Source organism: Haemaphysalis longicornis, unplaced genomic scaffold (assembly GCF_048455015.1).
Source record: "Haemaphysalis longicornis isolate Haplotype H1 unplaced genomic scaffold, Haemaphysalis longicornis Haplotype H1 scaffold_2, whole genome shotgun sequence".
Lineage (NCBI taxonomy): Eukaryota > Metazoa > Arthropoda > Arachnida > Ixodida > Ixodidae > Haemaphysalis > Haemaphysalis longicornis.
In genome coordinates, this window is record NW_027526295.1 from 89506150 (window position 1) to 89531126 (window position 24977).

General features: G+C 44.4%; 1 long non-coding RNA gene across 1 annotated transcript in view; it reads right to left on the bottom strand.

Annotated features, from left to right (window-relative positions):
- The window catches only part of LOC144167242 (uncharacterized), a 174435-nt gene that overhangs the window by 120216 nt on the left and 29242 nt on the right, over window positions 1–24977 (bottom strand). The window contains exon 3 of the long non-coding RNA XR_013321897.1: window positions 2293–2486. This is a non-coding gene — a long non-coding RNA (uncharacterized LOC144167242). The remainder of the gene's footprint in view (window positions 1–2292; window positions 2487–24977) is intronic.

Sequence of the window (24977 nt, forward strand, 5' to 3'; positions counted from 1 at the left end):
TTAAAAGTTTTATAGTAATGTAACAATAAGAGGTACACACAGATTACAAGGAATAAATAAAGCAAAGCAAACAAACGACAACGAACACGCATAACAAAACATAGAAATACATTGCAGACGATAAATTCCGCTAGTTCAATAAAAACACAACTATAAACACAAGAAGTAAATGTGCTGTTAGGGCGTATCATTTGGATCTTGGATGCAGGTTAGTTTATTACGAAATATATTGCGCTCTCTGCAAGAAACAATATTATCTGGCACTGAAATCCAGAGTGTTACGGCATGGGGGAAAAATGAGCTGGCCAACGCCGTTGTTCGGTATTTTATGGTCATCAGACGGTGTGTATGGGGCAGCGAGTTGATGCTCTTAATTGGCGTTTTAGGAGGGTGTGTCCCGATTTGCTGAAGTAAATGAAGTGTGAAGGAGGCAGACACGAGAAGTTATGCGACATGAAGCCAGCAATGCGAGTGACAAAGTGTGTTTTATTGCGGTTACGCTAATGTGTCGAATATTGTTACGTAATGAAACGAGCTGCGCGGTTTTGAATGGCTTCCTAATGATCGGCGAGATGCGAGGGATGCCATATGGGCGATGCGTACCCGAGTTTTGGTCACACATATGATAGATATTTGAGTTTCTTTATGTCAGGAGATGCATATCGCAAGTTACGTCGTATGTGCACGAAGCTTCTGAACGAATGGTTCTATATACTTCAGACATAATAGTTATGACGTCAGATGAACTCCTAGATATTTGTGAGTGCACGTGTGGAGAATGGGAACCGAGCTAATGGAGTAGGTTTCGTGCGCGGTGGTGTGTTTACGCGTGAAGGACATGACTGCATTTAGTGAGGGTTAGAGGCATATGACATTTTACGCACCATGAAGTAATGATGTCAAGGTCATGCTTTAGGGCGACTGAAGAATGAAGGGGGTTTTAGAGTTTGAAGTCATCTGCAAACCGGCGGAGCTGTGTTGTTATGCTACTTGGAAGGTTATTTACGTAAATAAGAAATATTGAAGGTGGTAAGGCGGCGCCCTAGGGAACACCGGAAGTGACGCTGGTAAGTGTTTATTGGAAATTGTTAGCAAAGTAAACTGAACGCGCCCTGTGAATAAATGTTCGAACCATTTTATAAGGTTTGGGGGATACAAAGAGCGGCTAATTTGATGAGCAGGTGAATGGCGTATACGCAATCGAAGGCCTTGGAGAAGACTAAGAATATTTGATCAATTTCAATGTGATCGCCCATTTGCCGCAGTATGTCATTTATGTATTCAGCTAGTTCAGTTTCGCAGGAAAGATACTTTAGAAAACATTTTTAAAGGGTACAAAAATCTGACTGATTCAAGCTAATCCATGAGATTTGATGCTATGATATGCTGAAGCTATGATATGCTGATTCTATGCTAGTATATGCTCAAGCCGGCGCGTTTTGTTGATTCTCCGGAATTATCTGCTAAATGCATTACACATTTATCAGCCGATGGTGCAACTTGTGGAGGTGGCATCTCTGGCGCCAAAAAGAATAGTAGTTGTGAAAGGTCTGTCTGCGGTTGCGATGAAAAGCACCACGCACAGGAATGAAAACTGCATTGTTTAGACATACAACGCTTCGCAGTGAAAGGTCACTAGACATTCTTTCTGTGGCATAGCCGATACTACCGTGACCACATACTAAACCGCTATGCCTATTCTACGACCAGCTCGAGACCTACCTTTTTATTTCATCAAATTTTCTTCAATTGACAAGCAGCTGGAGGGGAAGGACGCAGCTGAAGCCATTGCCTGCCCTCATTCGGCCTGCTGTCTTTCAAAAAGGTATTCTCAAAGAGACGGCTGCTTTTTATTGCCGCATTTTCTTTGATATATCCCAAAATACTGGCTAAAAAACAACGGAACCATGTATCTCCCTTCAGCCTATTCTTTCCCAAGAAGAAAGTCACCTTTCGCTGTCCACAAACCAAAACCTTTTCAAAACATTATTCTGAGGGATGTGTATTCCACTCAATATTCTAAAACTTCCGCCCCACTCCTAACACCCTATGCCATTTGGTATAGAAGTGTCCTGAACCCTCATATTCCGAACCCTTGATGTGGGCAGTGTGTAGATCAGTGCGACATTTCTAAACTCTCGGATCATCAGGCATACCGGGAAAAAACCAGAGAAAGTGCGAAAGCATTCCTGGTTAGAGCCTGCTTCTAATATGCAGGGGCCATGTCATCTTCGCCATGCTTAAAGACAGGTAGGATAATTAAACATCAAGTTTAATTATACTTGTACTCACCATAACAGCTCACATCTTCCGTATGTTCTCTCAAAATAACTCGTGTTGACATACTGAAAATGTTTTGACATGGCATGATCAAGGTGCCTAATTGACACATTATTGATTGTAGGACAGAGTGATTGTTCAAGCCCTCCAGGTGGATTGTATGTCCTGTTCATCATTTCAAATGTTAGGTTGTGTCGATCAAGGAACTGCATTGTGTGAGACCAAAAAGAAAAGTGGTATTTTAGTGTATTTGTACAGAGGCATGCGAAGTAGTTCCAAAAACACAATTATCGACATGCACGTGAAGATAACAAAAAAACGATTACGAATGTGACTGTAATTTTAAAGCATGCTTTTGTGAACGGATAGTTTTCAACGTTACCTGAATGGGGGTGTTTAAAAAACTGAAACCATAAACGTTCATGAGGTTAGCGGTTTTTTATACAAAGATACGTTAAAGTGAAAGCTTGTATACAGGAACAACGCCAACGTGTGGTCACGCAATGTGGTAGCGTATTGTTTTCAATGCATAACAATAAATATTGTATAATATGCCGGGTACGTTTTAGAGGTGTTAGACATTTATTGTGTTCCCGCTAAAAATCATTCAGATAATACACAATTTTTGTGTATTATCGTGCTTTTTATGGAGTTTTTAACTTTTCTTCTGGGCTTTGTGTTGGTATATTGTGCAAGTATTAAGATTCGCACGAAAACATTGCCGGGAAAACGTTTTTAATTACAGCGCCTTGGGTATCGGTGTATGCCACTCATTACGTATGAAACACTGAATGTTCCCCGCACGCGGCACCTTGAGTATTCATGGTGACGGTGAGCAGCGACACCGCGGACCCCGAGCTCCCATACATAAGCCGTGTCCAACCGTGGCGAGGTGTTTAAAGGTGAAGGGTAGAAGCCGTAAACGGTGGCCGTCGGAGCCTTTGTCAAGCTCCGGCCAATGGGCGCCCTGCCTGTCTACCAGACAGGCAGCTCCGGGACCTCTTTGACTACCAGGGTAAGGTCAAAGGTGAAAGTACCCCCGTCTCCCTGCTTTTATACTATGCTATATGGCATTTTCAAAACCCCCTCCAAACGTGATCGGCCTCCGAAAAGGGGCCGCACCGAAGTTTCATTTGCACCTCTTTCAACGACTACCTTTCCAACAACTGTAAACAACTATTCCCGTTTTCTTGTAATTGAGTCAACTGACACAGAAAGATCTGTCGCTTCATTGTCTGCCTTCTTGGTATCGAAGTTCCTGACAAGTATAATTGGTGAGGCGTACAAAGCCAAGAAACAAAGAACTGTGCAATCGCTGGTCGAAGTAGCCACGCAGCAGCAGGCAGAAAAACTCTTGAGCCACACCCGAATCGGTATCTTGACATCAGGGTCACGCCCAACCGCAGGTTAAATATCTTCCAGGGCGTGATTTCCGATCCTGATCTACTGAACGAAACTGAAGCCGACCTGCTGGAGGGCCTTGTCAGGCGCATAAACATACGTAGAGAGGACAAAAAAAACCTTTAAAGCATCTTATCTTAACTTTTGACAGGTCGAGCCTTCCAGAATACATCAATGCAGGTTTTGTTCGATGTCCACTCCGGCCGTACATCCATAACCCGCGGCGCTGCTTTAAGTGCCAATGGTTTGGACATGGCACCAATTCCTGCTGCGGCCGCCTTACCTGTGCAAAATGCGGCCAACACGACCACCCGTCGGAAAACTGCAACACCCAGAGTTTCACCTGTGTCAACTGCCAGGGGCCCCACGCAGCGTGGTCCCGCACTTGTGAGAAATTTAAGCAGGAAAACAAATCATAAATGTAAAGGTCACTGAGAACATAACCCTTCCAGAGGCGAAAAAGAGGTTCGCCTCTTTCCCTCTGGGGAGGTACGCCGACGCAGCTCACCGGGGGGCGGAGCGGCGTCTGGTTTCGACGAGAACCCAGTACCGCGAGGTGGACCTGGTCCCACTTCTGCCCCCATCCCCTGGGTTGCCTCAGGCAGCCCAACCTGCCACTTCACCGCTTGCTGAGGCAGCAGCGGTTGTGGTGCCAACCTCTTCCGTCAGGACCAGTTCCGCTCCCGTCTCTGCCTCCCCGTCCTCCAGTGCGTTGGAGGGTGCCGAGGGGATGGACACCACGGGCCCCGCAACGGCTCCCACCGGCACCGCACCGCCCGTGCCACTTCTGGTGCCTTTTACACCTGCGGTGGTGGCGGCTCAAAAAGAGGGCTCCCGAAGGGGGCCAAGTCCGGGGGGCCCGGTTCTACAGGCACACCCAGGACATCGGACAACGAGATGGACATCGTGCAGTTCTTGCCTGCAACGCAGCGCAAGGAGCGGCCTCTGACGTCTAAGCCTACAGAAAGGCCCAGAAAGCCCAATCCAAGAGTCACAGCCCCGAAATACGACATATAAACATACACACTCCAGTAGCTCTCACACTAAATAATGGGAAGAGAAAACAAAATACAATGGAACTGTAGAGGCCTTCTTAGAACTCTTGAGGATGTGTACGAGATACTGCACTCCAATCAGCCAGGTGTCCTATGCCTACAAGAAACACCTTTAAATTCCAAACATACAAATTTTTTGAATAGTTACCTGGTATTTAGGAAGGACAGGGATGGTGGTGGTACATCTTTCGGTGGTGTGGCCATCATTGCCTGAAAGTCCTTGGCGTGTCACACTATCCAGTTACAAACCGTCCTTGAGGCTGCTTCCATTCGTACCATAATTTTCAGTAGGCTAATAACACTATTCTCTGTTTACATCCCTCCTGATTTCCAGCTCTCGAGTTCGGATTTCGAGGGCCTTGTAGATCAGCTACCCGCACCTTTCATTGTCTTAGGCGACCTCAACGCACATAACTCTCTTTGGGGCTCTGCCCGCACGGCGGATGCCCGAGGTCGCCTTATCGAAAAATATCTAACATCTTCGGGAGCATGCCTATTCAATAAAAACAAGCCTACATACCATAATATACGACACAAGACTTATTCACACCCGTCTTGACTATTGGCCCTGCAGTATTCTTTCCATCTCTTGAGTAGAATGTTGGCACTAACCCATATGGTAGTGACCACTTCCCAACCACATTAACATACATAGGTAAAGGCTCGAACAGTTCAACTTCCCATAACAGGTTCAATGAAGCTAGAGCGAACTGGAGTAGATTTACAGAAACACCTAAACTACACCACACATCCATAACACACCTACACATTCAAGGAGACGCCCAACTCCTCACGGCACACATCCTCGGCGCCGCCGAAAATTTCATTCCCCAGGCCTCTGGTGCTCCGCACAACCCAAGGAGGCCCTGGTGGAATCAGGACTGTAGGCGTGGGCGAGAGGCCCAGAACAAGGCCCTGGGTATCCTTCTCCGGTACCCCACATCAGATAATCTCCCTTCTTTTAAACCGGCCAAGGCTTTTGGGAGGCGAGTGCGCCGTGAGGCGAAAACGGAGAGTTGGCGCACCTTCCTCACTTCCATCAATTTATACACAGACACACACAGTCTGGACACGTATACGAAAACTAAAAAGGACAACAGACACACAGCCTGCCCCTGGTTAGTAGAACAGCAGTCACACTAGAAGACCAGGCTAACACACTTGCCCAACACTTTGAACACGTGTCCAGTTACACACACTACACAAACGTTTTCATTAAACACAAAACATCTACAGAAAAAACGCCCTTACATGACAAAGACAAATCCAAAATTTCTTACAACGCTGAATTCACTCTGAGTTGAGGGCTGCCCTGAGCACGTGCAAACCTTCAGCTCCAGGCGAAGATAAGATTACATACACCATGATACAGCACCTACACCCATACACTCTTGAAACACTCTTACACTTATACAATAAAATATGGCTTTCGGGGCACATTCCACGCTCTTGGATGGAGACCATAGTAGCGGCTTTCCTATAGGAAGGGGAGGACCCTTTCTCTCCCGCCAGTTATAGTCCCATTGACCTGACAACTGCCTGTGCAAGCACTTCGAGAAGATGATAAACAGGAGACTCGTGTACTTCTTATAGTACAACGGTCTGCTCGAGAGCTGCCAGGCAGGCTTCAGGGCGGGGCGATCTAGCAACGATCAACTCGTTGCGCTAGAGTCATATATTGAAGATGCTTTCCTCCACAATCAGTACTGTATGACAGTATTCTTTGATCTTGAAAAGGCGTATCACACTGCTTGGAGGTACGGCATCCTGAGCGATTTGAAGTCCAGCGATTTGAAGCGATTTGAAACATGTTGAACACGCTTGCAGTTACCTGCCTGAAAGAACGTTTCGCGTGCGAGTTGGGAATGCACTCTCTAGGGTTCATGTGCAGGAAAACGGTGTGCCGCAAGGTGGAGTTTTGAGTTGCACTTTGTTTATTGTAAAAATGAATTCTCTTCGGAAGGTGCTGCCACCATCGATTTCCTGTTCAATCTATGTAGAAGACGTACAATTATCCTTTAAGTCTTGTAACCTGTCTATCTGCGAGCGCCACGTCCAGCTTGGTGTTAACACGATAGCTGGCTGGGCTGATAGCAACGGTTTTAAATTTAATCCAGGCAAGTGCACTTGTGAAGCATGGCATTCGGCCGGATCCAGACATTCACCTCCACGGTGTCTCTATCCCGGTCAAAGAGGAACACAAGTTTTTATGTATAATCTTTGACGAAAAGCTCACATTTATACCACACATAAAACAACTAAAACATAAATGCCTAAAAACACTGACTATCCTCATGGTTCTCTCGCACATCTCTTTTGGTGCTGACAAACAACTTCTTTTACTTGTTTTTAACAGCCTAATAGGTTCATGATTGGACTATGGTAGCGTTGTCTATGTGTCAGCCACTATAACATTCCTCAGAGTGCTGGACCGAGTGCTCCATCTGGGCGTGCACCTGGCGTGCGGCGCCTTCCGGACTTGTCCAATTGAAAGCCTGTATGTAGAGTGCAACAAATGAAACCTACAACGTCAGCGAGCATACACAGATCTCCTTTTTAAAATTTCATCCATGCCTCACCATCCTTTTAAATCAGTTTTTTATGATACGTCCATGACTGAACCCCTTTTATATCGACCATCGTCCTCATCGCCGTTTTCTTCCAGAGTTAGAGAGGAAGCGTCAGAGCTTTCCGTCTCCTTTTTAGACACCATCCCATCTTCTGTAACAGATTTTATAGCACCATGGCATCACCGCCCTGTATTATGCGACACATCGTTTACACATATAGATAAAAACCGAGCTCCCGCATGTGGAATTCTGCAGCACTTCTTGTATTTGCAGCAGAAGTATCAATGTTCTGAATCACCCGCCGCGGTGGCTCAGTGGCTAAGGCGTTGCGCTGCTGAGCACGAGGTTGCGGGTTCGATTCCCGGCTGCGGCGGCCGCTTTTCTGATGGAGGTGAAAAGCAAAAACGCCCGTGTGTACGAGATTTCGGCGCACGTTAAAGATCCCCAGGTGGTCAAAATTAATCCGGAGCCCTCCACTACGGCGCGCCTCATCGCCTGAGTTGCGTCGGCGCGTTAAACCCTACAATCAATCAATCAATGTTCTGAATTTTATACAGACGCCAGCTCTGTGTCCTGCGCTGTGCATGGACCCGGCCTTAATGTCACAAAAACGCTGAATAGTTATACTAGTATCTTTACGGCAGAGGCGTATGATGTACTTCTTGTTGTTAATCATATACTTCAAAGCCACATCCCACAATCCATTATATATACAGATTCCCTCAGTGTGGTGCGATCATTATCGTCAACACAGTCTTCCAAAAACAACGTTGTCAATCTGATAGTCAAGGGTATTATGTCTGTGTATGTCCACAAATTTGAACTGGTCCTCTGCTGGGTCTCTGGCCACTGTGGTATAGCCGTGAACGAAGCAGCGGATTCAATGGTCTGCTGCTATACGCTAGAATACAGTGGACATAACCTCATTACCCTACATCGACGTGAAACCACATATCAGACAACGGCTTCGCGAAACACGGCAAACACACTGGAGTGAACAAACAGACGAGTTCCACGTAATAAAACGTCACTTGGCACCATACACCACCGACACACGCAATAGATACACTGAAGTCGCCTTGGCTAGATTACGGATAAGGTACACACATGCGACGCCCTCGCACCTTCTCACTGGATCTCCAAGAGCTCTGTGCAGCAGGTGCGGAGAGGCCCTTTCCGTGACCCGCATCCTCATACAATGTAAGGCACTCGACATTACACGACGCAAACACTTCCCACAACTACACACACGACATATTCCAACACACCCGTCATACTTCTTAGGAGACGATGCCATGTTTTCAGTTCAGCGCACCTTTAGGTTGCTATCAGAAGTTAACTTTTTACAACTCACCTCATACCACCCATAGTTTTACCCCTGGTCCTATACACCAGCCACCTTATTTATCTTTTAACCACTCTTGTTCTTCACCCTGGCCATTTACACCAGACGTGCTCATAGTTTTTAAATGATTTTATTTCGTGTTATCTCCTCATCAAATAACTGTGTGTTTGGTGCTCTCTGCCCATGTCGGCCTTGCGCTAATAAAATCAAACCATCATCATCAAACACTGACTGTTTTGTGACCTTCCAAATATGATTTGGGCTTTATACACACCTGTAAGACAAACCCAGGGAGAGTGTTTCCTTACATACCTTTACCTGCTTAAACAGCGTTAAACGTAGGTACCATTGTGTGAGTAGGTAAATTTACGTAAATATAAAACACCAGGAATTAAGAGTTTATGTAAACATCATATCAGGTTTGTTTTGAGGCACTTTGAAACCACAAAAAAGTACTTTTAACATCGTTCTCAATGACGTATGACTTCATACAAACGTTTCATACAAACGTGCTCTGCAACACCCCAGGAGTGTTGTGCCGTACAGTACAGCGTCACAAGACCACAACATTACGAAAAGTGTAGGGAAAGCAGTTTCGATTTTCTAGTATGTGTTTTCTCAAACCATGAAGGATACATAGCCTAAAGGTTCCCCCATGTCACAGCGATTTCAAACACCTAAGTTGGAGGAAGCGTGTCAAAGCCCCAACTTCAGCCAAACGTTATAAACAAAATTCGTGAAAGTGTTAGGGAACAAACCCTGCTCGTATACGGTCCTTCTGTTTGAATAACACTCCATCGCGTTGGGCTGACATCCGGGCACCGTGAACAAACGTACATAACTTCAGAACAAAATCACCATAAAATAGCCAGATATAAGTATCGCGTGAAGTCCAATTCTCAACGAATATACAGAAATTTCCTACAAGTGGTGCACGGCTACGCAAATGTCTATTTCGTAAGAGTAATAGTAACTAGAGGTTCATGAATAATGACATTGCCTGGCAAAGTAACTGGGGTAATATTTGCCATGCACGATGACCACTGTGGACAAGCACAGTAAAATTGTGGACCTCAAATCGAATATGCAGAAAAAAAAGTAATGCTCAACAGCCTCGCCAGAGCAGAGCAGTGTGAGATAGCTGGTGGGGCACTGTAAGTGGTAAGCAAAGATATCTACTTAGCATAAGTATAGACCCCGGATCCCGACCATGAGGCACAGATAGAATAATAATGAGTGTAGTGTGAAGAATAGAACAATAGAATGGGCTGGAGTGTGATTGGAACGCTATCTCTGATAATGAATGGCAACCCACCGATATCCCTAAAAAAGAAAGTTTATAACAGGTAATCTTACCGGTACCCCCGTACGGGGAAGAAACTTGGAGGCTTATTAAAAGGGTTGAACTGAAATTGAGCAACGCTCAGCAATCAATAGAACGGAAGATGATAGGCGTAACGTTAAGGGCACAATGAAGGAACGGAGTGGGTAAGAGAACAAACGCGCGTTAAGGACAGGTTAGTAGAAAGTAAAAAGACGAAATGGACATGGGATGAGCCTGTAACGCCAAAGCAAGTTAACCGTTGGTCATTCAGGGTAAAAGAGCGCATCGCTAGACAAGGCAAGCCCGGCAAAGGAAACCGGAAGTTCAGGTGGGCAGATGAGATCAAGAATTTTGTGGGGAAAATTGGTCGCAGTTAGCACAGGCCCGGGATTATTAAAGCTCTATGGGCAATGCCTTTGCCTTGCAGTGGGCATAGACAGGACGACGACGACCACGATGAAGATGATGATGGTTGTGGTAGTGGTGATGTTTACTTACTATCGTCATGCAGACGCTTTATAAAAACTCTTAAGTGGAGAAGTGAGTCGTGTAAAACCGAAAGCCTAGAAAAAAAAATAAAAATGCCGAGAAAAAACATGAGAAAATCTTCTAAGCAATCATAACATTGTGCTTTGCTGACAGGTGCTTTTATTACCGAGAGTTCGCGATTTTAAGCGATCTAAAATAAAAACCAGACGTTCTCTTCAGAAATCGGGATTGCAGCTTCATTATCTTCGAAGGTTCACGTCCGGAGTCATTGTTGTATCCCATTCGTACAAAGTGATTTTGCATATAACTCTCTTTGCTTCAAGCTGATAGGTATGAATCTGTAATATTTGCATTATCCCCTAAGCATACGTGGTCTTTAAAGAGATCAATACTGATATTTTGGGATCTGTGGGATTTGCACAACACAAATTCTCCTGAAAAGCTTTGGTAACAATTCATATGCGGTTGTAATCTGCTGTGCGTGTGTTTTGGGTAAACTAAACAGTTAACAGATAAGAATTAAGTTTGAGGCAAAGCCTCAATATCCCTCTGTGTTACTTAGCGGTATGCCAACCCAGTCAGTATTTTAGAAACCAGAAAATAAATCCTCAGGGTCCACGTTGGGCGTTACATCTCGGTGGTGCGAAGAACCTTCCTACGGTTCACAGCATAGAGCCCTTACGTTCAGTCTAAGCGTATGCGAAGCATTGTCAAATTGTTTGCAGAATAATTCGCTGGCAAATATGAAAGTCATTACACGTTGTATTCACATCCACAGAAGAGTGCGCATTCGAGCGAGTGCATGGAAACGAATGATACGAATGATTTATGTTGGTTACACGGTAATCCTGTGGGGTCCAGCGGGGACTTGGAATCAAAACACTTCTCGGCGCCACTACGTCGAGTTGAATCAAAGCTAATCAGGAGACACGGGCGTCGTTTGCCACGAAACAAGTAACGAATTTACCAGGCGCAACCGCACCGAAGCGTGGCGGTTCTACTAGCAAAACTATTTGTGTGCAGCTCATGCGCCCCGTGTCCAGACAATGCCAAAGCAGCAGCCAAACAGACGCTTACGCCAGTACTGCAAAATAGCGTTGGTTTTTGACCAGAGATAACTACCAATATGTGCGTGACTGAACATTATTTGTACGTTAAAATATCCCCTTTCCTCCTTACGGGAGTCTGCGAAGTTGATTTCGGGGACCCTGAAACACTAAATTTTTTAGCATTTCTGCATTGTACTGTTTTCTGTTAGTTTCTTCCATATAAAAAAGCTAATTGTCTACACATCGAAAAGCTATAAAAGATGCCGTGATCGCAAAGCGCCCGCCACGGATTTCGTAGAACGCCCCTTATAAAAAATATCCAATTCCAGCACCCGCAAAACACCAAACCGGCTCTATATTTTATATCCATCGGTGCAATGTCGACTACTAGTTAAAAGTGAGCCACACAAACCATCGTTTATTCCCAATGGCACTGGCGTTCTTGAATTTCTCCTGCTCCCATTCGGTTGATAAAAATCTCAGCATATTCTAGTCAAGATAATGGGCAAGAGGGAACAACATGTCGTACAAGCGGACAAAGCAAACATATTCCTCGCTCAGTGAGACTCCTAGCACTGCTACAAACTGTCAGGCTACTACGATGTAGAGACCCTGTACTAAAAGAAATTTCGTCCCCATATTTGCCTCCCCTTTGCTCGCTTCGCCGTAAAGAAGGTCAAGCCGTTGAGGTCTTCGCATCCTCTACTAAAATCCCCACGTTTGGGAGGCCCACATCTTTAATTAGGCGACTTTACGATTTTTGTGTCTCCTGGGATAAAACTGGGTATTCCACAGAATACGCGATTACGGCTTCTTCATACATTTTTGCATAGGAACCAGAGAACGATTGCGGTGTCATCTTTCCGTCGTACTGGAGGCGTTTGACGGCGACAGTTTTTTGAAGCCTCTAGAAAACTAATGCTTACATAAATTTTTCTTAGGCTGGATTGAAAGGGAGCCTATGCCTCTCTGAAAGCAGGGGCCAGCTCTTTTGTAGCGCAAGCTACACTACGCTACCTTGGGCAGTCTTCGCGGGGTGACCAGTTTTGCCCTTGAGCAATAGCGGTCAAACCACACCCACTTCCGCAAGCAACCAGCACGAAGCAGCGGCCCAATAGTAGGAAGATATAGGCGGCAGGGGAGGGATATGTGGGGAGTGAAAAGGGATGTGAACGGAACGTGCCGAATGAAGGCGAGAAGGCCACTGCCGCAGCAATAAACGCTTGCCACAAAGCAAGGCGACGTGGCCATGTACGGCGTAGAACCGATTTCTATAGGGGAAGACGAACATCCAGCTGTGGTCCATCGCACAGCCGCGAGGCTTAACGAGCGTGTAAACCGAAAAAGGTGAAAAAAGCTACTGTTACGTACACTTCGCTACCTTCAAGTCGCAAGCATTAGTGTGAGCGTGCTTTATTGTTTTTTCTTCGCTCTCCAGCACCCGTCGTATAGGGGCATCATTTTATTAAATTAAGCCGTAGCTTTATGAAGGACATGTTCTCGGCTTAAGCAGCTCGAGTGGTGCAGGCGAAAATCAGAAACGGTTTGTACCTTTTTTATGTGCCTGTCAGATGTGTTGTTGTTTTTATGTGTGGGCTTGCGCCTTCTTTGGCTCTCTCTGCGGTGTTCCTGAGCTCCCGCTACTCATCAGTGCACTACTGCCAGAGGCAACCCAGTATCAGAGCCGCTGTTCTTGTAGAAGCTTGACAGCTATAACTGCATTCATAAAATTTGTAGATGGGTCGCACGGAAGGCGGCGCGTTCATTGTGCGCACTATAGTTCCTATTGCATACAGTGGTGCGTGTGCACTGGATTGGTTAGACCCGCTCTCATCGCCCTTTAACTTTGGCAATTTTCATTTCGTGCTTTGGTAACTATGACTTCGAGGCATAGCCAATAAACCTCTTCAGCCTACGCATACGCTGTAACCGGAAACATACATTGCTAATACACCAAAGGCTAGTTGCGTAATTACGGAGGTTAAAATTGTTTTGTGCCCAAAAGCACGCGTAGACAATGGTTCTCGAATTCACGCATTGGATGTCTCTACTAAAGATGCTGAAGGCCTGAACACACTCGATAAACCCCCCTTCGCTCAACGGGAGCCACCAGGCTGTGGTGGCAGCTAGTCGAATTCGCGCTTGCCTTTTAATCTTCAGTACTACCGTAACAATCACAACATGGTTTACTGCAAACGAACATTTTCACTTATTTTTAAACTTTCATAAGATAAGCCGCCATCCTAAAAAAGAGGCACAATGACAAGCGTTCTTCTCGTGATTTTTACACATTCAGCCGGGGATCATTATTCGGCTAAAGAATTTTCCATTTTTACACTAGGGTTGCAAATTTTCGCTAAAAATGTTTTGGGACATTTTGATGTCCAAAATGTTTTTGGACGTTTTAGACAAAGCAAAAGCTCAACTTGTGGCGACATTTCTTGTTACATTGAGGTAAGCAGTGGCCTCTGCCCGTTGAAGTGCCACACTTTCGGTATTTTATTTGTGGTTGCCACTTCTTGCGTTCAGGCACCAGAAAAGTAAGTAAAGACTATTTATGCATTTCGATACACCACGCCCATACTACACACGCAAGTGGAAAGAGGAAAACTTAACACAGCGAAAGTAAAAGTGCAATAAATGGAACAGAAGCCCGTTGTCATTCTGTCACATGTAAGGCTCGCAAGCAAGGAAACAAAGAGAATACTGTGCTTTTGCAACAAGAAAGGACCAAAAATGGCAATCAAACAGTCACGTTGTGAAGTGTTTGCATTTTCCGGTTGTGATAAGTGAGAAGTAAATAACCTGATGCTTATTTTGTATGGCGAGAGGATTACGTAGAGCTTCTGAGAAGAACTTCCGTGCTGACCTGTTTATGTAGCCAGCGACACCTGTCCATCCGTAAAAATACGATCCACAAAAACACAGACCACAAAGAGAGTGGAGAGAGAGTATAGAGAGGGCTGCCCCTGAGAGAGGGGCTAAGTGACTTCGCAACCACGTCGGTGTTGCCAGAGATATGACAAATCGAAACAGCGTACGCCACCGGCTCTACTGACAGACGGGTTTGGCCTGATGCCTTTAAGATTTGCTTGTGTGGCTCGTTCCTGCGCTTGTACGCGTTTAAATTTGAGCCCACAGAAAGATTGTGACCAAATGACGGCAAGAAACACCTTATAGTGTTAAGCAACAAATTTTGCAAAAGGCAGCCGGTTTCACTGCTGCGTCTAGATAGCATCAGCGCTGAGACAGATGGAGCGTAAAGCACGGTCGTAATGGTGTTCGAGCGAGGTCGGTAAAACCTCGTCTTACACACAAGATGATCAGGAATTCGTAAAGGTCAGTCAATGATTCCTCATATATGTTTTCTCATACCAGTTGTTGGGCAATGTTTTTTAGCCACAATGCTTTGCTTATATAAAGTCTTTATGAGCGCAACTACTTTGCCCGTTAGTAGAACTTGCTCTCAATGTAGGCACACTGCGCCCTGCCGAAAAAAATACAATGTTCAGTTCCTAAAAAACGTTTTTCAGTGTTGCGTGATTTCATTTTATATTCATACTTATCAAACATGTGCACATATTTCTCATAAATCCAAATATTTTATAAAAAACTTTACACCCGTTTTGTGAATATCAAAATATGCAATCAAGATCGTAGCACCTGCTTTGGTATTCAACCCATTTTTAGTGTCAACAATTGGGCCTCTACTAACACTACCGCGGAAAATGCAAAGAGCACGTTTCTCAACATTGCACGCTCTACTTCAAAAATTATAACCCCTGGCGTGTCTCGCAAAGCAAAAATTTTAAATTTGGTACGCTAATAAATTCGAAACATGCGAGACTCAATTAGCGTCAGCTCCAATTCTGCGAAGCCAGACCGATGACCTGTGCAAAACCTGGTGCTGGACTGCGTTAGCAGCTCTAGACCAGCTCCGTAAAGACAACTTTTGACTCCTCCAGCTTGACAGTCAAAGTTGTTTAACATTACTCATAATTTCCAGATATACATGACGATCCTATCTATACAGCCAAGTCCCGTTCAAGGCTTCTTGCTTTGCGGAAGCCCCCGCGATTTACCACAACCATTTATATCTTTCTTCAATCAACTTCTGCTCTGTGGATCGTAATGAGATTATTCTTATTACGTTGCTTTTTTTGGTCATAATAGCTTTATCAGAAAGCAAAGTTGAATAACGTGTGAAGATGTGCAGAAAGAAAAAAGGCTGCGCAATAACAGGGTACAATTTTGCCGTTTTAGGCCCGTATTCACGTCCTTTACTAACGCCGCACCAGTGGCCAACTATCATATGCCACTAAGTGTGACACGTGACAACCTTCACTGACCTAGTACCAGTGCTCGTATTAAGATATCGTGATTAGTGTTTAGTAGCAGGTGACTAACTAGCGCGTGATTAGAAATTTTATTCGTGCTCCGCGTTTGTGTTATCAGTGAATAAATAAGGCGGCTGTTAAAGATCGCTACAGGGCTAGCAAGCTCGACCAATATTTCAGCGAATATCTACGCCCAAACGCGTACGCCGTGTTCCGTAAATGTCTCAATCAACCTCGACCTTAAAACCGTAATACGTATGAACGCCTCTGTGGACTACAAGAACGATGAGCACATTTTCCAGGCTGAATCGCGATGGCACGCGATGGAGCACCCTCGACACAACAAGCGCTCTCCACTTTAGTTTGTATTTTTTGACGGCCGCAAGGCAGTTTAACCTACGAAATCTGGTATCGCTTTAGTTTTGTGGTGCATTGAGCGAAGATATATTTACATGTAACGCATATTCGCACTTCGACTTGGCTGTTGGATCTCCAGTACTTTTTTGTCTTGAGTGGAATGCTAGGAATAACCGATTAGGTGGTGTCCATTTCCCAACCAAGTAAAACACATTGGTGAAGGCCACAACAGTTAGGCTTCTCATAGCAAGTTCAACGAAGCGCCAGCAAACTAGAGCACATTTACGAACGCATCTAAACTATACACTACACGCCCATGAGGCACCTACACGATGAAGAGGCAGCCAACTCCTCACGACGCACGTCCTTTGCGCCACCGAAAGGTAGATTCCGTACGACTCAGGCGCCCGGGCAACCAAAAGAGGCCGTGGGGGAACGAGGAAAGTAGGCGGCCGCGAGAGGCCGAGAACGATTAAGCTCAGTAAGGCTTGTTGTTGGGCTACTTGGTATTGGTAGTTGTACATGGTTGGGAAAGCGCTTATTTTGTAACGCAAGGAACAAACGTAGAGCGAAAAAAACCAGAGAGAACGAATGACGCGCTACTATCAACTGAAGTTTATTCAACAAAAAACAAGAAAATATATAGATGATCCACCACTTATGCCAACACTGCGCGCATGCGTCATATTTTTTGTTTATTTATACCGGAGATACTTCTTTTCTTTCTCTAGCAAGGTAATGGAATAAACAATGCAAGGTTGAATAAGCAAGGTCGTTAGTAGCGCCTCATTCGTTCTGTCTGGTTTTTTTCGCTCTACGTTTGTCCCTTGTGTTACAAAATAAGCGCTTTTCCAACCATGTACAACTGCCGAGAACGAGGCATGGGGTATCCTTTGTGAGCACCCACGTCCAAAAACCTCGTTTTGTTTAAAAGAGCAAAGGCTTCCGAAAAACTGTGCCACGAGCCAAAATGACATAGTTGAAGCTCCTTTATAGCTTCAATAAACTGATGCACAAACACACGCAAGGTATGAACACGAATACGTACATTTAGGGGCAACCGACAAACGCCTACCCCTGGTAAGCGAAACACGACGGACTCGAATACGAGGCTAACACACTTGCACAATACCTCCAACGGGTCTATATGTCTCTACATACTACACAAACATTTTCACAAAAAACGTACTGTCGGCAGAAAACTAGCCTTAGCATAAAAACGGAACGTGAACCAGTTTCTGTGCGTCAGAGTTTTCGATTCACGAGCTGAAGGCTTCTCTGAGCACGTGTAGACCCTTAAATTCAGGCCCAGACAACACATATACAATGGTACAATACCTACACAGAGACACTGTTTTAACACTCCTCCGCCTATACAAAAAGGCAAGACTTTAGTACACATTAGATTGCCTTGGAATCTTACGTTAAGAAGCATTAATTTATACACATTTTTTTCTTTAAAAACTTCTTTGATATTGCCGCGAACCATGTGCGGGTTTGTTTATTTATTGTTTGTTTTAATGCCCGGCCACGCCCGGCTCTGTTATCTGTGTCCCATGCGAAGCGCGTGTTCCATTCTTTATTTTTATGCCGCACGGGCTATCTCATTCAGATAAGCAGAGTGTTTCGCCCTAACGCCGCTAGCCCAGAATAATCTTCTGTGATCTACCATGTTCTGGATGCGAATCGACAGTTCCAGAAACTCTCGCGCCGAAAGATAAAAGCCTGCACAGCAGACGCCGCGGCATTCGATTCTGCGACGCTCGCCGACGCACGTACGTCACTTTGTTGACCGCTGCTTCGCCGCCTCTGTATTCTTTTCAATTGTTAGGGGAGCACAAGTTCGCTCCAATAAACTTGTTTCTTTTCCAAACAACTGCGTCGTCCTTGGCTTCGTGACAATATGGCAAAGGCCCGTTACACGGCCTGAGTGACCTGAGGTGAATCGTGTTTCGGGCAACATGCTTTCTAGCTACATGTCGGAACTAACTTTCCGTGAACGAACTGGTAGTGTCCTTTCCAATCTGTATGTTCAGGGCAATGGTGTGCTTCAAGACAATGTTTTGAGCTGCACACTAGTTATAGTCAAGATGAACTTGGTCAGTAACGCATTGCAACCACCTGTTCCTGCAGTGTGTACGTAGATGATTCGCACTTTTTGATATATAATAGATACATCTACATTGTCACATGACACCCCCGCGTCCTCTTGTAACAATATCAATCCGTGAACGTCCAGTCTAGCTGGAGTGAACAACCTGGCTGGATGAGCGCAAACAAAATGATTTAAACTATGCCTTCAAAAACGCACGTCAGTTGTGTTCACCAGGATTTGTGGGATCCATCTCGACCCTGACGTTAGTGTAAATGGGGTGTCAAATCCTTTTAAACGCAGCCCAAATTTATAGATATATTACTGAACAACAGACTGACATTCATCCCACACCTTAAACAAAAAATGCCCAAAAGAATGAACATTCCTAAAGTCCACTTACACCAATCCGACGGTTCAGAAAACGTCTTGTGCGCTTCTATACTACCTTGATAGGATCCCGGCTCCACTAGTGCAGTACCGTCTGTAGGTCAGTAACAAAAACAGCACTCCAAATGTTCGAACCAGTGCTACAACTTGAATTTCGCCTATCTTGTGGAGCTTTACGCATTATAGCTGTCGACAGCCTGTTTGTAGAGTGTGACCAATGGTGCCAAGCCCAACACCGGGAGTATGCTGTATTCTGTCACCTTAAAAGCGTTTTAAACACTTGTGATCAATCTTTTTTTTAAGGTTATAATAATTGCGCATGCCTTAAAAGGAGAAATAACCTCAAACTGGGTTCCCGGGCTCTGTGGAATCCCTGGCAATGAGGCTGCCGATCGAATAGCTGCTGTGGTCTCATGAATACAGCCGACATAAGAACAGCACCTTAAACCTACCTGAAGCCACATATCAAACAGCATCTTCGTAACACATGGCAATAACACTGGAGACCGCACATACACAACAAACTACACCTGTTTAAACCACACTTAGGACGCTACACAGCTAACCCACTCAACAGACCCAATAAAGTGGCATTGGCTAGGGTACATATAGGCCACACACATGTAACGCACTTCCACCTGCTCAGGGGATCTTCAAGGCACGTGTGGGAATTGCCTGCCGTTGTCCCCACCATAATCACTTGAAGGCAATCTACGCAACGCGACATAAACATTTCGCTGAAGTGTACTCACAACACATTCCGCCGCTACCGTCATACTCTTTAACCGACAAACCAGTGTTCTCTGTTAGACGTGGTTTTACGTTTTTAGCAGATATATAAGTTCTTCCGCTCTTTTGATGTCACCCATAATCACGCTAGCCCTATACAACAGCTATGTTCAGTCTGTTTTGTTTCCTTTCACTGTTACGTCTACTCAAAGGTTTTAGTATTTACGGCTACATCACTCAATAAATAACCCGTTCTTAGGCGCTCTTTGCCCTTGTGAACCTAGTACAATTCAACCATTATCATAATATTTACTTATCCCCTTTTCAAACAACCGATAAATTCCAAATAAAGTGCCGTCTGCACCATTACATAACCGATGAACAACGACTCCACTTACATGCCCATAAAACTGAGCGAACCAATGCAGTTTTTTTGTAGTTACTCGACGAATGATGGTAATAGCTGAAATATATTTGTGAAAATCTCAGAAATCTCAGTGCAAACAATAGAGTGCGAACAGTGCGAACAATATTGGATCGTACGAACACTACTATTTCTTGCTTTTGTGGGGTCATCAGAAATGCACAAGAAAACAATTGAACGCTGTTGCAGTTTAGAGGCAGATAATTTAAATGCATAAGACACGTCCCTGTTTGAAATTTTTTCCATCCGAAAATGCCACTAAATTTTGCCGGCATGGTGCACAACGTTGACTAAACATAATGCGCCAGCAAACAGACAAATGCAGGCAGATTATCAACGTAATGTAATTGCTATACCACCTACTAAAACAAAACGTTGGATGCAACCACTGCCGTTATCATGATGATGTTTGGATGGTGATGCCGCAAGGCCAATTGGGACAAATAGCGCCAAACCAATGGGTATATGTGAGAGGTGAAGCCGTAAACACAAAGATAAATCCGCAAAAACAAAAGTTAAATCAGAAAACGACAATGAGCATGGTTGGTGTATCGAGCCAGGGAATGATCATGCATGGTATAAAATTAAGTCTAAAAATTTAACTTCTAAATATTTAGCAACGCGCTTGATAGAAAACATGAGATCGTCAGACAGGAAAAACGCTTGGTGCAGTGGGATATGTAGCCTGTATAGTTGTGGGAATTGTTTGGTCGTGTTGTGTGAAGTGCCTTGCATTCAATGAGTATAAAAGATTGACTTCAGCACCAAAAAATGCTTGCGGAGTTGTTAACTAACTAACTAACTAACTAACTAACTAACTTACTGACTGACTGACTGACTGACTGACTGACTGACTGACTGAGTGACTGACTGACTGACTGACTGACTGACTTAAACGGCTTACTTGCAGGAATGCTTTGCTCTGTGGACAGCCAATGCACTCGCCATTTGTACAAGTGCGGCACGCACACACACAGCTGGCTGGCGCCGCATCTTTCAAAGTGCTACGAGTTGTGCCGCGCCTCCGCCAGATGGCGCCACGGGTCACGCGACCGAGAGAAGAAGCAGTGAAACATCCCCCTCGCGAGAGGCATAATCAAATGCAGAGCATTTCCGGGGGCGCACGACGTTAAGTAGTTTATGTTCTTGCACTTGTGGCAACTGCTGACGAGAGAGCGCTCGTCAGCAGTAATTTGAATGAGTCAACAATATAAGGCGCGTTCGTAGCGTCCCATTCTGTGTCGGCTTTGTGGCGCAGTTGGTAGAGCACCATGTACATTGCGTTCCGCCCGCAGGGTCGAGGGATCGAGACCGTGCGCCAGATAGTATTTTTTTTATATAGTAGGGACAACGACGGTGCGGACTACGGACGTCAACGCGGGTGACATTGTGAGTTACTGAAATGATCTGCATTTAAAACTACGGATAGGGCCTCTCCACATCTGCTACACAGAGGTCTTAAAGTGCCCGTGAGCCGATACGAGTGCCTGGCATGTGTGTGCACTATCCGTAACCTAGCAAGGGCGCGTTCTGTGTATCTGTTGCCGGTGTTAGTGGTGTATGGTCCCAAGCGTGGATTTATAACGTGTAACGTGTTATCTGTCTGTTCAATCTAGTGTGTTTGCCATCTGTGGCGAAGTTGGTGTCTGATATGTGGCTTCATGTCTGCGTACGCCACTGTTGCTGTGTCTATGTATTCAAAAGTGTAGCAGCAGTGGCCATTTGATCTGCGGTTTCGTTTCCGACAATTCCAGAGTGCCCTGGACCCTAACAAAGTTATTTGAAGGTTTGATGCTTATATAGACATGATAGCCTTAAAAATATGATTGATGAGAAAGTTTTGAGAACGCTTTCCTGATGCAAGTGCACGCCCAACGCTAAGAGAGCACAGCGATGGATTTTAAAATTTGAAGTCGAAGTATGTGATATAAGACAATTAAAATACTGTATGCTTCCGCGTTCAATATACTGGTACAAGGGTTCATTGTTTTACTGAATTAAAAGTTTGGCTCATGCGCCGCACAAGCCACAGCGTTTTTAGTCCAGGACGTGATACTGTAACACTGTGCACATGGCACGTATCCTGCAGAAACAATAAATGCTGCAGAATCGCAAATCTAGGTGACCTGTTCTTGTTAAATTGTATAAAAGGACAGGTCACAGGACACAGGCCGGGGATGCCAAAGTGCAATGAAATTAATCATGGGTGTCTTGTGGATGACAGATAATGAGACTGCTAGCTGTGAAGCTTCTTCTCGCACTCTGAGAGGAAACGGCATGGAGATTGATGGGCGATTTAAAAAGAGTTGCTGTGAGGATGCATCAATAATGGTTGGGGTAAAATGATTATTTGTCATGGACATGATTTTGAGGCATAGAAAACGTGCAGGTACTGCCTCTGGTAATGTAGGGACCATTTATTGCATGCTACATAGACTTTGGACAGGGCTAGTGCGAAAAACGCCCCATGCAAGACGTAGCCTCAAATGCTGCACCAGGTCCAGCATTTTTAGTGCCGTTTTTGTTGCACACACATATACAACACTGCCGTAGTCCAAGCGAAATCCCATTAGGGCGCCACAAACACGCAGAAAGAGTTGCTGGTATGCACCTTACGGCTGGTCGGAGAGAACTTTAAGAATATCATATTTTTTAGGCTTTTTTGCTTAAGATGTTCCAAGTATGGAGCAAATGTTAGTTTCTTATCGAGTATTCGCCTAAAAATTTGTGCTCCTTCTTAACAGGAATGGAAACGCCAATAACAGTAATATCTGGGTCCCGATGGATCGCGCGCTTCCTGGAGAAGACAATACACGAACCTTTTCTAGATTGAGTTTAAAACCATTCTTCTCTGCCCAGCTAGCAAAGTTTTTAACACCTAACTGGACCGGACTTTCACAGATTAACATATTACATTACTTAAAGTATATCTGCACGTTGTCTACATACATAGAGTAAGAAATCGTAGGGAGAACGCCTTACTAAGAGAGTTCATTTTAAAGATACACAGAGTACAGCTAAGAACTCCATCTTGCGGCAAGCTGTTTTCTTGCACATGAATCATTGTCAGTGAATTACTAACTCTTACGGGAAGCGTTCTTTTGGACATGCAACTAGAACGGTGCTTAGCATAAGGCACGAAACACCGAAAGCCTTCGGGTCACTGAGGATCCAGTAACGCCAAGCGATGTCATATGCTGTATGAAGGTCAAAAGACACCGTTGCGCGTACACACGTTATTACTGTCCCGCCGTTTCAGTCGCCGTGCAGGTTGTTATTATATGTGAAATGCCCGAAGTCTTTCGGCGCATTCAGACGAACGACCAATGCTGCAAAGGGGCCTTAAATTACTTTACAAAACAAATGACGCTGTTAGCTTTCAGAGATAGAAAGTTGAAAAACAAAAGCGTTAAAACTTTTGTAGACCCTAGGGGAAAAAGCAGCAAGCACATCAGAGTAAGAATAAACACCCAACTGAAACCTGAACTACAAGAGTAGAAGAAATGAAGCTATATTTTTTTAATTTTGGCAACATGGATTAGAATGAAATGCAGGGCGGAGAGAACAGCGCGTCCGGTCCGTTTCTTTTGCCGTAGTTCCACGACGAGGCAAAGCTGCGAAATCGAATGACGGCATCAAACTGTGTGCTATAAACAAGATTAAGGAACAGCGGTTCCTGTGACGAATGTGTTTTTTGACGACTGTGCATTTTTTTGTTCAAATCCCCACTTGTTACACTTGTTACGCAATTGAAAAGCCTGTAGACATCTGCATCGCCATAAAATATTATTTTTATTCAGGGTAACTAAAGTTTTCGTGCCTAGAAACCTCTTTCCTCCTTAAGCTACGCAGTAACACCGTAAGAACGACCCCCCCCCCCCCCCCCCCTCAACTTTCTACCAAGAGGTCTGTGATTCAATGTCACATCCGACTACTTCCAAGGGAAAGAAACGCCTTCGGTAGGCTTATGCTATTTTGCATTGCTACACTCAAAAACAAACGGCAAATCTTGGCAACAGCCACCCGCGTTTCGGCGTCAATATTCTGGTGAATAGAAAATCAAATTGCTTTTTTACTGTTACCACCCTTACGTTCAAACTTCGTTAGAATAATAGGCGCCGCCAATAACAAGAAAAAGAACTACATGCGGAAAAAGCACAATGAAGTCATGAAAGTCGGGAATAGCGGCGTTACCGTGTACTTGTATTCTGTAAAATGGAAGAACTTGCGTCTGACAGGAAACACTGTCGCACGTCATTTGGCTTTAGAGTTTTCCATCATTCTACACTGTTTTGCTTTTAGCTCTCCTGTTCAAAATGAGCCTGCGGATTCATGAAAAGCCGAAAAATTGATTTCTTTTGTAAGGTATCATCACTATTTGCGTGCCAACAATTGGTGTTCTTGGTACCTTCCTGAATACTTTCCAAACTTTACAGCAACTGCGACATTTAAAACTTCAGGTCATGTTAGCAAACTATCCCACACATACAAGCACCTTTCAAATAATTGGAATTAGCAATGGTTATACTACATGGTGTCGGAGCACTATCTGACTAACTTTTGGCGCATCCTTTAACACAGCTTTTTTATATTTCTCCTGAAACATCCGGAAAGACAAGATAAACTACTCGAATTAGTTTGCCGGCTGCAATGAAAAACTAAAAATCACCCCACGATTGTGCATTACCCTGCATCAATAATTATTCCACACAAGCGTTCTCGTAGCGTTTTATTACATGACACAATCAGTAGAGATGGTTTTCATAAAACACTCTAAAGACACTGCTACTAGTTTTTTTACTAGTTTGGATTCACTTGTTTGCCTAACTGGTAATTTACTTTTAACCCTTTCGGCCCTGACGTTTTTATTCACGATCAAAACGGCGTTTTCTGTGTGTTTTCCTAAATTTAAGGGACCCATAAGCCTGCAACGAAAATAGAGCTGGAAGTAAATTTATTAACATATAATAATGCGTCAAATATTTCAGACATCTGACAATTACAAATTTTGTCTAGAGCAATGACGTCACTTTTGCACAATTTCCTAAACATTATGACTACCTGAAGATAAAAACAAAAACCTGAGTTTCATAGTCCACGTATTTATAAATTTACAAGCTTGGGAATGAAACTGA